Source organism: Agelaius tricolor, unplaced genomic scaffold (assembly GCF_023055355.1).
Source record: "Agelaius tricolor isolate 1412-34295 unplaced genomic scaffold, bAgeTri1.0.p SCAF_8, whole genome shotgun sequence".
In the NCBI taxonomy this organism is placed as follows: Eukaryota; Metazoa; Chordata; class Aves; order Passeriformes; family Icteridae; genus Agelaius; species Agelaius tricolor.
This window is the reverse complement of record NW_027269268.1, coordinates 7040036-7055755: the sequence shown is the minus strand read 5'-3', so window position 1 is coordinate 7055755 and position 15720 is coordinate 7040036.

Sequence of the window (15720 nt, the reverse complement as noted above, 5' to 3'; positions counted from 1 at the left end):
TGGGCACTGTTTTTTTTTCCCTGAGGGTGGCTGTTTGTCAGGGAAGTTTTATCACAGCAGGGCTCCTGACACAACAATGTTTACCGTGGAGCAGGAACAAATAAGTGCTCCTGGCATCTGCAGATAAATATGGAGAATGTGAACAGCGATGACAGAAGGAGAATGTATTTATGATAGCTCAGCTAATTAGTATGATTAAATTAGAAACAGATGGGATAAACTGCAGCATACAGTCTAGTATTTTTTCTTGAGTTATTTTCGTTCACAAGATATTCTGAGTGAAATGGAAGAAGCCTCTAGACTGAACAAAGCACACTGTTGTAGTAAGTAGGATGACATAGTAAATCTTTTTGCCACTAACTCCTGGGCTATATTGTTCTATGTCTTTATGATCAAGGGATATAGGAAGCTCTCTGACAATAGAAATGGTAGCAGTGAACATGTAAATATGTTTATTTCTCCCTGATAGACTTACTCTTTTCCATTGGCAAAACTTTATTTGGGGCTCTCTTAAAATTATGATCCCATAAAGTGGTTTATATTCCAAGCATAAATTTTCAATATACCAGTTTTTAAAAAGAAAAACTCACAGTAAAATAAAAAGCCCTACAGAACTGATATTGTAAATGACCACATAACACATCTCTGTCATATCAATGACAGAGCTGGTTCTGTCCATCCATTAACTGCATAAACTGAAATGTATTGAAAGCGTTGCAGCAAAAAAGGTGGGTTGCAGGTCTGCTTTGATGTGCCAGTGAAGCCAAGTCTATCCCTGTCCATTTCACACCATGGAAACGTTTGTCTGGTTAAGGAGAGTACAGGTGAGAGCTACCTAGAGATAAGTCTGGGGCAATGCTGGCCCATGGGAAGCAGGCAAAGCTAAGGTGAGAATTGTGTCTGTTTCTGTCACAGGTGGTACAGAGCTGCCACCTTTGTTCTCCATGGGAGTAGTTTGACCTTTTGACCAAATCTATCAACCAAATCCATGATAAAACACTGTTGAGCTGAGCATGGTTATTATAATTTACTGTTTGGTAGGCATGGTCTCTTTTCCTTTCATAAAGCAGTGAAGAGAGCAGGGAGGAAAAATGGGATCCAGAGCTCATTTCTCTGTGTGAAAGTGCCTCTCAGTGCTTCATCTGATAAATAAATCAGTTTGTACTCCAGCCATCCACCTTGTAGAAGAGAAGTGCCTTGAGCCACTCTCTGGGCCTAAAAGAAGTGAGGCATGGATGAGAATAACAGACTCATCAGCTGCTACATCAAAAAATGGAAAGGAATTAGCAGAAATTTTATGCTACAGTGGTTCTGTCTGTATTGATGATAATTTCACCATCTACCATACAGACTTCAAAAATTATGATTTTCAGTAATGCTTTTCAGTAATGGTACAAGGGAATTGGATTTGGATCTGTCAAATCATGGCTACATGAGATATTCAAACACACCATCTGAGCCTGCATTTTTCAATCTGTTGTGGTGTTTTTTCAGGCAGATGTTGTAAATTATCTATAAAAATATTAAAGACAGGCAAAAAATCCCTTCTGGTAGTTTTAGTGTGATGTGGAATCCACACAGACTTGCTCACACAGACACTGAAACTGATATGACTCAGCAAAGATCCTGAAGTAACTTGAAATGATTTTCTGCTACCATTTGCCCACTTCTTGGCTTGCAGCCTCAGCCACACATCTTATTAGCTTCCCAGAAATCTGTGAAGTACCGAGCTCTGATGCTTTCCCTCAGCCACAATGAGACATGAGTGCTTTAACCATTAGTCTCCTTTAGCACACCAAATAAATAAGGTCTAGTGAATTTGAATTACAAGACTTGTCAATATAGAGCTGCAGCACCTTGGCAGTTTAGAAGTAAAATTCCTATGATGCTCATAAAGGAACTTCAAGGAAGCTAAAATTTTGCTCTGTCTTTTAAATAAACTCGTCTATATCACTGGTCAGTTATCAAGTGTTGCTTATTGAATGCCTAAAATACTGTCTCCAGTTATGGTAAAACATGCACACTATTTTAATCAATATTGAAAGTGGTTATCGAGAGGATTTTGACTGTATCTGCTGACAGATAAATGTGCATGAATAATGTACACTGATATGCTTTTACTGCTCTGCCAAATTTCTCTGCTGTAAGCATAGATGCAGCTAATACCAAGTAGCTGTACAAAAAGCAGGGTTTTGCTCCTATTGTCCTGAATTGCTTGTATATAAAAATCTAATAAGCACAGTCCAAATCATGATCTTCTACTCAGCAGCTACATCACTGGGGCCATATTGTTAAGGAACTGAGTTTGAGGTCTGTTTGAGATAAAATAACACTAATTTGTTTCCAGCCTGATACCTTCCGGCACATAAAGTGTGTGCGATAACTGGTGATAAATAATCTGCTATGAAAAATCAAATTCTCTTCCCCTCTGTCCTCACAAAGCTGACAGGCTTTCTTGATGCTCTCCTACAAGTAAAAAAGCTGCAAGTATTTAAAAAAAATACTTATTCTTGAGAGCAAATAGATTCTGAAAAGCAGGGAGTCGGTGAGCCCAAGGCTGCTATTTGGAAGCACTTTGCCTCACCGTCTGTGTGCGTCCCTGCAGTGTGAGGAGGGAGGGAGGGAGGGAGGGCTGCTGTGTGTCAGCAGTTTACCTCATCAGGAACCCAATCCCAGGGGCTATTTATTGGCCTCACTTTCAGAGCAGTGGTCAGGACACGAGTCTCAGCACTTTTTATAGTTTTGGGTGGAAGGACAGAGCTGCTGCTGTGAGGGAAGCCCAGTAAGTATCTCTTTAGCAATCTCTTATCTCTATAAAGTGTCTCTTGAAGCTTAACTTTTAAGGAAGTGTCAAGAGACACTTGAGCACATGAGCACAAGGTAATTTATTTTCTCGCATCAGGAGACAGACTATGTTAGAGGAGAGATGTAGCTGGAGTCTAGGAAAGTGCAAAGTGCTTTCATCTTTATAATTGAGGCCTGCTGGTTAGGATAAAGGAGGTTGTGGTAGTGCTGCTTACTAAATATGGCCCCCTCAAGGATATCAGTCCAATCTTTTTCTTCAAAATTTGCTTTTTGATTTTTTATTTATAACAGACCTTCCAGGTGTCCTTAACAAAATAGACAATATCCTTGCTTTCTCTTCTTGTTTCTGTGATGGTGACTACATCATAGCTCTTGTGTGATAATTACTGAGATTTGAACATGAAGTTTATTCATATGCTTGGAGTAGGTTATCCTTTGGGAAAATGACAATATTTGAGCTGACTGGCAAGTATATTATTGTTGCTTGTAACACACCTGGTAAACTAAATATACCTGTGTGGGTTACTTCATTCAGGATGAGAGGACATAGTCTCAAGCTGCACCAGGGGAGATTCAGGTTGGACACCAGGAGGAATTCCTTCACAGAAAAGGTGATTAAACATTGGAATAAACTGTCCAGGGACATGGTGCAATCACCATCCCTGGAGCTGTTTAAGAAAGGTGCCATAGTCTGGTTGACATGGTGGTATTCAAAGGTTGAACTCGATGATCTCAGAGGTCTTTTCCAACCTAATAGAATCTGAAATTCTCTGACTCCTTATTGTCAGCTGCTACTCTGAAAAAAGACTATGAACATACATCTTGCATTTTCAATAATTCTGTGATAAAGCAAGTATCTTGCAAGTCAGTCTTGGCTAACAGGAGAAAATCAAGAGCTTACTTTAGTGAGTGAGACAAACAACTGGACTTCATAACAGAAGGAGCACTTGGGTTAAACCAGAATTTGTCGTATATACAAGTCACTCAGAAAAGATGCATCCATACACTTCCTTTCTTATAACTGATGCCAAACAGTCTGTTGTGTACTAAAGGATGTCTACCTAGCCATGAAGGCCTAGCTCAGCCTTTCCAACACCTAGAAAGCAGAAGTGGTTTTCCCATCAGGATGCCTGTATTAGGTACCCAGACCCTGGCTGGTGTCACTGGAGAACCAGAGCTCAGAGCAGGTCACTTTGGTGACCGTGTGAGTGGAACCTACGTGTGATGGGGAGCATCACAGCCCCCTGCTTAACACCACTGCTGCTGTGTCAAGTCTTAGAGAGACCACAAGCCCCACACATTCTGGCTAGCAATACCATTTCCATTTTTGTTTTTTGTACTTAGCCTACATTGCTTAGAAACTGAATTTTCCATGGAGCTTCTCTATCTTGCAAACATAATGTTTGCTGCAACTGCAACAAATGTTTAGATGTATCACAGATGTGGGTGTATGTTATCTGTGGTTGTAAAACTTCCTTTGCCTAGGTGCTACAATGTCTTGGGGTTTTTTTTCCCATCTGAATACAGTACTATATCATTCTTCAGTTTATCTGCTCTCTCTGTGCCATGTACATATGTTCTCAGTTTTCTTCACAGGGACTGTCTTTTTCAGGGCTCTGCATGTCAAGAGATGCAGGGATAAGTGGAAGCTGATGAGTTACACAAGATGCAATAACATTTCTTTCTAACTCCTCTTTCAGTAGCTTCCACTCTACTCAGATAATCAATGTATAACAAATCTTAGTTAGTAATTACATTAGTAATTAGTCTGGTAATTACATTACCAGTGTTAGTAAAAATACTAACACTGGTAATGTAATTTTTGACATTTAGAGCCAATGCTAAGGTAGCTTGAGGCAGTAGTACATAGGTCTTAAGGTATGCTTCCCAGTTATCAGTATCTTTTCTTAATGTTAATTTTTACATAATTGCTAAAGAATAGCAAAATATTTGCCATAAAATAAAGATCTGAAGTGTTTATTAGAAAAAGAACTACACTGAGGAGAGAGCTAAATTGACAAGTCTGGAAACAACCAGAAATACAGATATGGTATATGGTAGCTATTTTCTTTAAACCAGAATACCTACAAATTTTCTTTAAACAGTATCTAAGTCTTATATAGACTGAAATACCACAAAGTGGCTGCAAGAAAGATTTTAGTAAAATAGATTATTAGCAATTGCTATTCCTATGGCTGCATGAAACTGGAAACAAAGTCTAGTGACTTTCTAAATTGTTTCGAATCAGAAGGGCCAAGGTCTCCCCTTACCCTCCAAACAAGCAGTTTCAAAAAATATTTATCATTATGAAAAAAAATAAAATATATATATATATGTATGTATAGGAGTTCTGCATGACACAGCTAAATGACTTGACAGCTATTTCTGTCTCTAGATGTGTGTTTCTGATACCACTGCTCACTTTCAATAAAATAAGGTTTGGGTTATTCTGCACTTTATCCAGCTCAAGTGAAAGGTAAGCTGCAGACAGGATTTGCATCCATAAAGATTATAGGGTTTATTTCTCTCCCTTTTAAACAAATTCCCTTGCTATCAATGATGCCAATTCAGAAAACAATATGAATCTGAGTATAAATTTAAGCATTTTAAATCTAAGGTCATTAGCTCCACTTGATCTCAGACAGGTTTTTTAAATTATTTGCTCAATAGGAGACAGAGTTCTTAGCTACATTAGGATTAATATGCTTTTCACTCTGAGCCTTTCTAAGCAGTTAATCCTGTGCAAAATCCACTTCCACACTCCTGATAGCTCTTTTTGTTGTTATTGTTGTTTTGGGGGGTTGTGGGGTGTTTTGGGTTGTTTTATTTTCTTTTTTTTTTTTTTGCTTGTTTGTAAGAGATTTTTGAGATTATTTTTATTTCATTTGTGCATCTAAAAATATTGGAATGCCTGGTTGTCTATCAATCACAGGTTTAACCTTACTGCTGAGGTTTGGTTATGTGCCACAGGTAATGGAAACAATATAACCATTCTAGTGTTTTAAAGTTAAAGCTTAGCACCTTTGAAAATGTTCCCAAGTACAAAGGAGTTCATTCCTAGCTGTGACATTGGCATCTGCTACTACCTTTTCTCTTTATTTCATTTTTTCAAAACCAGTGAATGCAAATATTTGTGAAAGACATGAAACTTGTTTGATAGTCACAGAAATTCTGGTATAAATGCATCTGTGGCCTCTGAGAAGAACACATATATATATATATATATATATATATATATATATGTATATATGTATATATATATGTTCTTCTCAGAGGCCACAGATGCATTTATACCAGAACTTGAACATATAAGTTTTTATGACAGGTATTTTTCTGTTTGTTTTATCTCTTAAACCCTTAACTTAATCATGTGGCTTTTAAAACACATTGTCCATATGGTGTTAGAACTTATAAAGAATAAACCCTGTAAGTTAAAGTCCAAAATGTTCCCTTTCCTGAATAAGCAGTAAAAAATTTGGTTATGTCCCGACTAAAACTGATAACTGTAGTAGTGATAAGCTCTCTAACAATATTGATATTTTAATTGATACTGATAGGATTCAAGGCCAACACACAACAATGACTTTGCAAACTTCTCCAGATATTTCTGTACATGGACCTTGTACAAGCACAGATGGTTCCTTTTTAATTGTTGATAACAGTCTAGATCAGCCTCCCTGTTTGCAGATTCACAAAACATTCCTTATGGCACTGCAGCTATCTGCCCAGCAAACTTTCATTTGCTGGTTTTAATTCCTTATCTCTCCATGACCCTCTGGAAACCACCCAGAGACATCTTGAATTCCACAAGTTCCAGCATTTTTGTGGCTCAGCAGCTGAAAATTGTTCAAGGTTCTACGCCTATTCAGGGACCTGCTGAAAAAAACTGTCAGAAAAATTAGGTGATCTTGAAAATCTGTACCCTTTCACACATGCACAAACACAATCACTTTTATTTTCAGTATAAAACATTAATGGAAGTTTATAAAAATTTTATTAATTCTTTAGCTGGTTAAAATATGAAGAGAAAAATTTGTGAATGTTTTCCATCTTATGTTCTCTTGGTTTTAATCTGCATTTAAAACCAATAGGTTTTTAGAACAGCTTTTATGTTTTTAAAGAATTTGAAATAAAATTCTGCTAACATAAACGAAAATACTTTACACTGCTGTGGCTTGTGTTGGGATTTGAGAGGCTGAAACCATGATTTTCCCACAGATTTTGAAGTGACCCGGACAGCAATAAAACTGCCTATGGCTCTGAAAATCCTGCTTCATTGGCCAGAATAGCTCTTCAGAATAATTGTGCATATGTGAACTGTCATCCAAAATAAATCAATGATTTTGTGGAATAAAAATGTCACAGTAGGGAGTCATTCCAGGCTGACACCACCATTCCAGAATAGCTGCACTATTTGCTTTTCCTGTGCAGTCCTGCAGTGTTGTCCATGCTTTGCCCATGTTTTATTGCCTTGCCTGATTAAAAGCTTCTACTTGCTTGCATAAAGTAAATTTTAAAAGGAAGAAATATATTAATGGAAAGTCCCTATCTCTTTATGCTAGCAACAAATATTAGCTCAAAGCCTGGATCATTTAAACAGTGACATTCTGGAAAGGTGCTTCTCTCCTCACTGCCACCCTCACATACAGTGACAGTATTTTTTATGAAGCACCTATCAGTCATGGGTAGAATGGTTTGGGGAGAAGGGACTTGAAGATTTTCCAGTTTCACCCACCCCTGTCATGGGCAAGGAGGCCACCCATTAGATTTGGTTTCTCAGAGCCCCCATCCAACACCTGAACACTTCCAGGGATGGGGCATCCACAATTCTCTGGGCAACCTGTTCCAGTGACACAGCACCCTCTGAGTAAGGAATTTCCTCCTACATCCAATCTAAATCTCTGCTCTTCTAGTGTAAAACCTTTTCTCTGTCTGATCACTATCATGTAAAAAGTTGCACTCCATCTGTTTCATAAGCCCCTTTTTGGATACTGGAAGGCTGCAATGAGATCACCCTGGAGCCTTCTCCATGCTGAACAGCCCCAGCTCTCAGCCTGTCTTCACAGGAGAGGTGCTCCAGCCCTCTGATAATCTTCCTCACCTTCCTGTGGACTCACTCCAAGACGTTCATGGCCTTCTAATGTTGGGGGACCCAGGGCTGGCCACAGCTTATGACACAGACTCTGGACAGTGTTGCTAAAACTAGAGGTTGAGGAAGAGCTAGGAAGTAATTTAGAACACAGTTAGAATACCTGAACATGAGAACTGCTCACATGAAGACACATGAATCTGTGCAGCCTAACTTCCATTTTGGAGCAGCAGTGGGCAGTCAGAAACACTTAGGATAAAGACAATAAGCCCACCGACAGTACTAGCTGCTTGTTAATTGTCTGAGCTTGTGTGCCATCACATTCTAAAGGAGCTGGAAATTCAGGTGACCTTGCATCAGTGTACTAGAGCATGCTAAACAGTTCACCCCTGTTGCCCCATTCAGCTGTCAGGTCAAGGTCTGATGTGCCAGGACAAACAGAGTCATTGCGGGCTGGATTTGGAAATTCTTTCAGACAGCTGGTGTGCCAAGGCCAAACGGAACCCAGTGAGATAAACCGGACTGTTCAAGGTCAAAACCCAGGAAAACAAGGACTCTGTCATCTAGGCCAAGTGTTGGAATGAGGTGGGCTGGTCTAGAGATCTATTCAGTTTTCCACTCGGTTTGCATCTTGTTGTTTGACAGAATGTCCAAGAATGTGCAAGGTCTGACTGAGTTTTGTTTTTCTCATAGTCTCAGGACAATATCTGTAAAGGAGGACTCTGTGGATTCCCAGATGTTTAATAATTTTATGCTTCTGCCTTTCCCTGATAGGCAGAAGCATAAAATAGCTGATAGGCATACACAGATAAATATTTTCAGAGTGTTTGCCCTTTGTGCATTCCCTTTCTGCATAAAACTTTGTAGGAATCTGATTGCCTTGAGATATCTGTGCTTTATCAAATCCAGCCACATGGATGTGAAAGGTATTCAGGTTGACAGAAAGATGGGCAGGGAGGCATTGGGATCATAATGATTTTGTTTCCATTAGTACAAAAAATAAAGAGAAATTTTATTAGTTATTCTTAAGAATTTCGGTAACCTTTCAGCTTTCCAAAACTCCTAATGATAAAGGGGAAATCTTGTATGTATTAATGCAGCAGCCCTGTCCTTTACCTTCTCCAAAATGGGACTTGTCACAAAATAATTGCAGCTTACCAGAGGAGGGTGGCTCAGCCTGAAACCACAATTCCATCACTGTGTTTAAACAAAGAGCTCCCATTCCCAGACTGTGCCTTTAGCTTAGTAACCCCAGGGAGGGGAGAGATGTATTATTGCTGAGGTGGGAGGTGTCAGCATTCCAGCAAGCTGCTGCTCATCTGGAGTACCCCTGCTCCATGTGCATCCCATTGATTCCTCCCTTGTACTTAAATCCTAGGAGTCACAGTGGGTGTGCAGTAAACAAAGAGGGTGTGTGCATGCTCTGAGCTCTGTATAGGGGTGCTGGTAGTGCTTTTCAAGGTGTCACTGTCAGTGGCTGTGTATTTAAGAGAAATATCTGCATAGCATGACTTTAATTTGTAATTTGGGCAAGAAAAAATACAGTCTGGAAGACATCTCTAAAAAGTTGTCAATCCTAGTCTTTTTTTAGCCATATAGGTATCTTTTTCATGTATTATTGATTAGATCATATTGGTCTTCAAACTGGATGTGCTGCTGTGGAAGCTTTTTCCATCTGACAGCAAAATCATTACGACTAGCATCACAGCTATTACCTTTGCTGGTAGTCAAAGTAAGAAGATAAAGTATCAGCTGCAAGTAAAGGCTAGCACTCTGTAGATTGCCAAAGCCTGTGACTGCCTATCCTCTCCAGTTTGTGAGGCCTGGAAGATAAAAGAGATTTTAAAATACTTCTGGTCTTTTTTCTTATGAGGAATGTCCTGAAAATATAGCATGATTTAAAAAAAAATCACTCAGGTGGAAGACTGGTCACAGATTTTTCTGAGATTTAATAGGTTATTTGTGGTTCTCTGTCAGAAACATAGATCTGGAGAGAAAAACATACCTGTATGCCACAGAGTTTTCTGGGAAGGCAATCTGTGATGCTGTCAACCAGAGCAAGAGCCTGTGGCAAACTCCCTAATAGGTATCAGGAAGGATAATCTGGGTATAACACAAGGCGTAGTTTTACCAGGTGGAGCAGAGAGCACTGATAGGAACTACCTGGCTGGCCTATGTAATATAGGTGAAACATTCAAAGGACCTAAAATTGCATTATGTGTTGCATTGTGGTGTTATGGTATCACTGCTTACAAGGTTTTCTTGTTCCAAAGAGCATTACAGGATAGGAAAGCTGGATCTTCTCCTACTATGGAAAAAAGTTAAGGTTTCAGAACCTGTTTTATGTATTGGAAATTCTGTAGGCCTTACACCTTCAGAAGATTTAGGGCAAAAATGAAAAGTGCTTCTTTCTGGTGATAGGGAAAATACTTTCAGTACCAAGCTTTTATTCTGAAAGCAGGTATAAGCAGACACATTAGGAACAGCTCATCATTTGTGCTATGCAGGCTTCTTTTTACAGACAGATATCTTTCTCTGGTGTCTGTGCAACTCATCCCTGCAGGGACTCTGACCAGCTCCACACTGCTGCTCATGCAGCTACAGGCTGCTCATAGCTGACATGCTGACACTCAGCTGTAGTTGTTTTTTTTTTTTCTGAGCCAGAGTACCTGCAGGCATTACAGGTGAATTGACCAGCATTCTGCTCTGTGGGTCCCTCTTACCATCAGTATTGTTGCTGTCACTGTATCTTTGCTAGTCTGGCTGCTTCTACAAAAGATGCTCTTTAATTGTAGTGGCAGCTAAATGTTGGGAATTTGATAGCCAAACACTGATGCCAAAACAAAACAGGCTATGATTGAAAATGTCCATACTAATCCCATGACAGTGTCCTAGCATCAGTATAGTACTGAAAGGTTGCTGAAAGCCCTGGACCTTCTTTATTGGCCACAATTGGTTGTCTCTTGAATTTCTTTAAAGTGCTGTCCATTGTTTTCTGCCAGTCACTCTTGAGGAAGTGTTTTTCTCATTAGGAAAGCAACCCTGTATGTAATCCTGCCTGATTTACAAGAGAAGATACACAACAGCCCGGAGCTGAAGCTGCTCTCCTCCTGGTGTGACTCAGAAGCAATAACATGAGTGGTACTACCAATGTAAAATCAAAACTGCTGGCAGAGGCTGCACTGAAAGCATTTGGAGCTTGTTTCAAAACAGTTGTGGTCAATATCAGGGAAAGGGTAGAGCAGAGAAATTAGCCTTCACATGTAAAACTACAGCTGAAGACAGATACCAGTACCTGCTGTGGAACTGAAAGTTCTGAAGGCAGAGGAATGCATTTATGTTGTGGACAACATCAACTATAAATCTTAATTGTCTGCGGCATTTAATAGTCTAGAATTCAGCTCAACATGTAGGCAGCATCACCTCACCTTTCACTGCTGTTAGCTCAGGCCCTGACTTGTTTGGAGAATTGTCATTTGAAAATATTATGTATGCCAGCAATTATGCCAAACTGTTCTGTCAGTGGAGTGGATCAAGCAGTCAAAATGATGCAGCATTTACAAAGTGCTTAGTTTCTCATTTGCTTACTACAGCATATGAATAAACATTAAGCCGTGGTCTACTCCGAAGGAAAACTTTCCCACAAATTCTTAGTGCTTCTAACCTATATTTGGGAAAGATATTTCAAAATTGCTGGTGGTGTGCAGCTCCAGCTCTGGGGACACAGTGCACTTGGAAAGTGTTTGTCGGGCTGGGACACCCTTCTTCATTCTGTTTCCAGTTCAGCATCCCGATGTATCTCAGGCTTTGCTGACAAAAAAGGGTTTCCTTCCAACAGCGCTGTGGGAAAAACACGCTCCATTTGAATATTGTCTGTATGGCAGCTTCCTCAGGCACTACAGCTGACAGCAATCCTGATTAAGGGTTACACGTTCAAAAAAAATCTCACAGTAGGCAAGGCCCTGCTGACTTTTATTAAAGTTACTCACATGATGACTACAAAATCAACAGTTGTTTTTCCCATATAGAGACCTGTTTGAAAAAAGGTCTTCAGGAAGAATTGTTTAAATACAAACTAAGTATTGGAATTGTTTTAAGAAGCTGCCACTCAATTCACACTAGAACAAAGTCGGAATAATTCATTCAAGGATTTCTTTTTTTCAATAGAACATTAGGTAGATTAGCAAAACAAAAGCTCAACGTCCTTGCTGCCTATTGTAACTTTTGAACAAACCCATTTCTGAGTTTTCCCTTTGGACCTTTTTCCCTAGACTGATTAGCCAATGTTTGTTGTCTGTAGTTTTGTAATTTCCACTTCTTGGGAGAAATGTAAATTAAGACAACTTTATTATCTCGGAGCTTTGTATTTCTGTGAAAAAAGGCAAAAGGTTTACTGTTAAGGCTATGTGTGAAAAGCCACCTTCTCATATGTAAAGAGCTCAGCCGTCTGTCTTTGTTTTGATGTGGGTGTGGATTAAGCGTTTAACAAAAAGTGTTGGTAAAGTTCACACTACTTAATGCTTTTGTGAAAGCTTGCTTACATACAAACTTTCTAAAATAAAACGTAATTCGAGGCTTCTCAATAAACAAACGTATTTTAATTCCTTCTTTAACTCATTGATACTCACCTGGGAGCCTTTGCTCAATTATAATATTGTCTACATCAAAAAGACGTCCTGTCTTTTATATGTGAAATCTTGGATGATTTTCCCATCCCTAACACTTGTTCTAATAAAAGACATTACCTCTTCCTGCAAACCTTGGTTTATAATATTGCAAAGATGGAATTCAAGAGGTTATTATGGAGAGATTTTTGAATAAGAATCTGAAAAGATCAGAACTCTTTTAGAGAGGGAACAAAATACCTGGAAGATTTATATTTAAAAAAAAATTAAAACGCAGAAAGGAAATAAATCTGATCTGGTTTCATTGCATCAGTTTATAGCCTGGTCACCAGAATGAGGTTCGTGTTAACTGTATTTCTGTTGCATTGGAAATGAAGTTTCTTTTCTTTTTTTTTTCTTTTTTTTTTCTTTTTTTTTTCTTTTTCTTTTTTTTTTTCTTAACTATAAGGGATTAATAGCTTTACGAGGAAACTTCTGTGATTTGAAAACTCCCCAGGGAAACGTTTACTTCCATTTCTTTTGCAGTCAGGGTAAAGTGACTTCCTACATCTGCATGGTTATATCATTCATACATGACAAACATGGACAGGTCATCATGATTTGTAATTAGGACGTTTTTGGGACCCAGGAAGACCTTATTTTCTAACACCAACTCTGCAACAGATTTAATGAATAATTGTGGGCAAATCATTTGGTCTTTCCACTTCAGTTGCTGCATTTATAACATCTCACCTCAGAAATAACCTCTGATGAGGCTGTGTGTGAGTTTTGGTCATTATAAGAATGTTCCTTATGTTAAAAAAGGATTAAAATTTATCTCACCAGTATTACAGGCAATATCATTATATACTGCAAACATTTTTGAATGTCAGTGGACTGAGACTTGGGAATATATTCTGAGCTAGAACAGTAAGGAGTTGACAATTTTCCTGTGGGGTTTTTTGTGGTTAATGGAGAGCCAAGCTTGTCTTACTCACACTTTTGATATCAATGTGACTGCTGTCTTGTAGAATGGGATTGGTGGCTTGCAGAGTAAGAGTTGTGAAGTGTTGCCCTATGAGGGTAACTTTCTGCAAGATGCAAAAAAATTCTGTGATTTCTAGCAATGCTAGTGGCAGTTATGGGTGAAAAATATTATCATAGGGCTGGAAAAATAGGGGCATATACGATTCATTTCGACTTAAATTTTTTTATTTAATATGCATTATTTCTAACAAGAAATAACATTCCATAGTTCTTTGCCTTAAAAATAGATTTCTTGGGGAAATGGGTATAGTCTGTTCAGGTCTTCCTTGTTCACCAGGCTAAACCTATCTGCCTAATTGCATTCCACAGCATCCAAACTCTAGCATTGATTGGAAAAAGCCCCCGACAAACAACAAACTTCTCTTTGCGACTAGATTATCCAAAAGCATTTAAAATGTATCTTTGTAGAGCCCAGTAAAGCAAACACTTCACTCTGTTAGCAGTTATCATATCATGAGTAATTAACTGTTAACAGTGTTCTCAGGAAAAGCGTGACATTTTGTTAATGTTCTGCAGGGACACAGAAATGCAACCAAGGGAGAAGTTTGTTAGGAGCATCACAAAGATAGCTGGCACAGAAGAACTAGAGGAGATTGTAACCTGGGAGGAAAGGAAGGAAGATTAATTACTGATACATTTCCTGGCATTCACCTTTATGGTTTCAAATCTCGTGGTAGCATCTCTCCTCCAACCCATGAAGAAATCTAGGAGTCTGACTCCTGTAAATTTAGTGTGTTTGTAACAAAGATGTGTTCTGTAGAGGGCATTTTTTGTTAAAAGCAGTGTTTCTTTTGAGTTTTCAGAAGCAATTGCCTTTTCCTGGTGGGTGATTTCCATTTCACTTAACCCAGCACAGAATTATTATTTTGCTGGCTTAGTGAAAACTCTTTAGTAACTGAAAATAATATTCCTATTTAATTTTTCTGATTCTGACTGGGACCTTTTTAAAAGGATATTCTTCTGCTAATGAAAGGGAAATTATTATGACAAAGTGATACCAATCTCATAGATATAAGGGCCAGGCCACTGTCTGGCTAAGGGCACCAATGCATACTCCCAGCAGGACACTGGTATTATGTGTATTTCAGTCTTGCACTTCTTTTGGGCAGGGTATCACCTCTCCAGGGAGGTCTGCCTAATATTTGAAGAAGCTTTAGAGGGGGAGAGAAAATAATATGCATATCCTGGGAGAGAAGTGGGAAGAGAGAAGAGGGAAAGGCATGGCTGGAGAAGGTATGGCAGCAGTTAGCACAGTAAATTGAAACTGGGGAATAATGTGGCTCACAGAAAAAGCCTTTGCTTTCAAGAGCATCCAAACCACTTTCTCCTTCTCCTCCTCTGTGCCCTTCCCTCTGCTGGCCCAGGGTGAGCAGCGCTGCTGCCACGGCAGCCCAGTGGTTCTTCCTGTGCTGCCCCAGCCCAGGCTCACCGGTTTGGGCACGGCCGCTGAGGAAGGCAGCTCTGAAGGGCAAGGCTGCAGGGCAAGAGGTGGTTGTCTCAGGAGGTGCCTTAGCAAGCAGAAGGGGCTGGTATTAGGGAAATGAAGGGAAGGGCCCGGAGGCAGTGCTTTGATGAGGCTCTGAGGAGTGCAGAGAACCAGCTGGAGGTGCTGGGGGCTCCTGCTGAACATGGGCAGCAGGACTGCCTGGATGAAGCCTGCACATACTCTGCTATATATTTTTTCATGCAAAGACTTGGGGCAGGGAGAAAAGAAGGTGGGCAGAGTTTCACTCGAAGAACTGGAGCACCTGGGTTGGGACAGGCAAGAAAGTGAAGATAGGAGTAAACAGGAATGGAACAAAGAAGGATGACAGAAGGACTGAAAATGGCAACAATACTTAAAAAAACCCAACAAATAGGAGTTGGAAAATTTCCCAAAGCTGGGAAGTTACTTAAACTGGTTGTTACTTAAACATTGTATCAGCCTTGAACTTTCTCTTGCTTTAGCAGCTTGTGGAGACTTTTCTGGGAAACACGGCTGGAGATAAAGATACCACCGTGAATGAAAAGTGGAACATCTCTCTGGCTAGCTAGGGATGGAAGAATTTCCTGTGTCTTTGTTTCTCCAGAAATTATGTCTGGTCATTTTAAGTACTTAAACATAAAACCTTTCATGTAAGCAATGTGTCCTGCTGTCCAGTATTAGCAATGGCTTTGTCTTGATTGCGAGTTTGT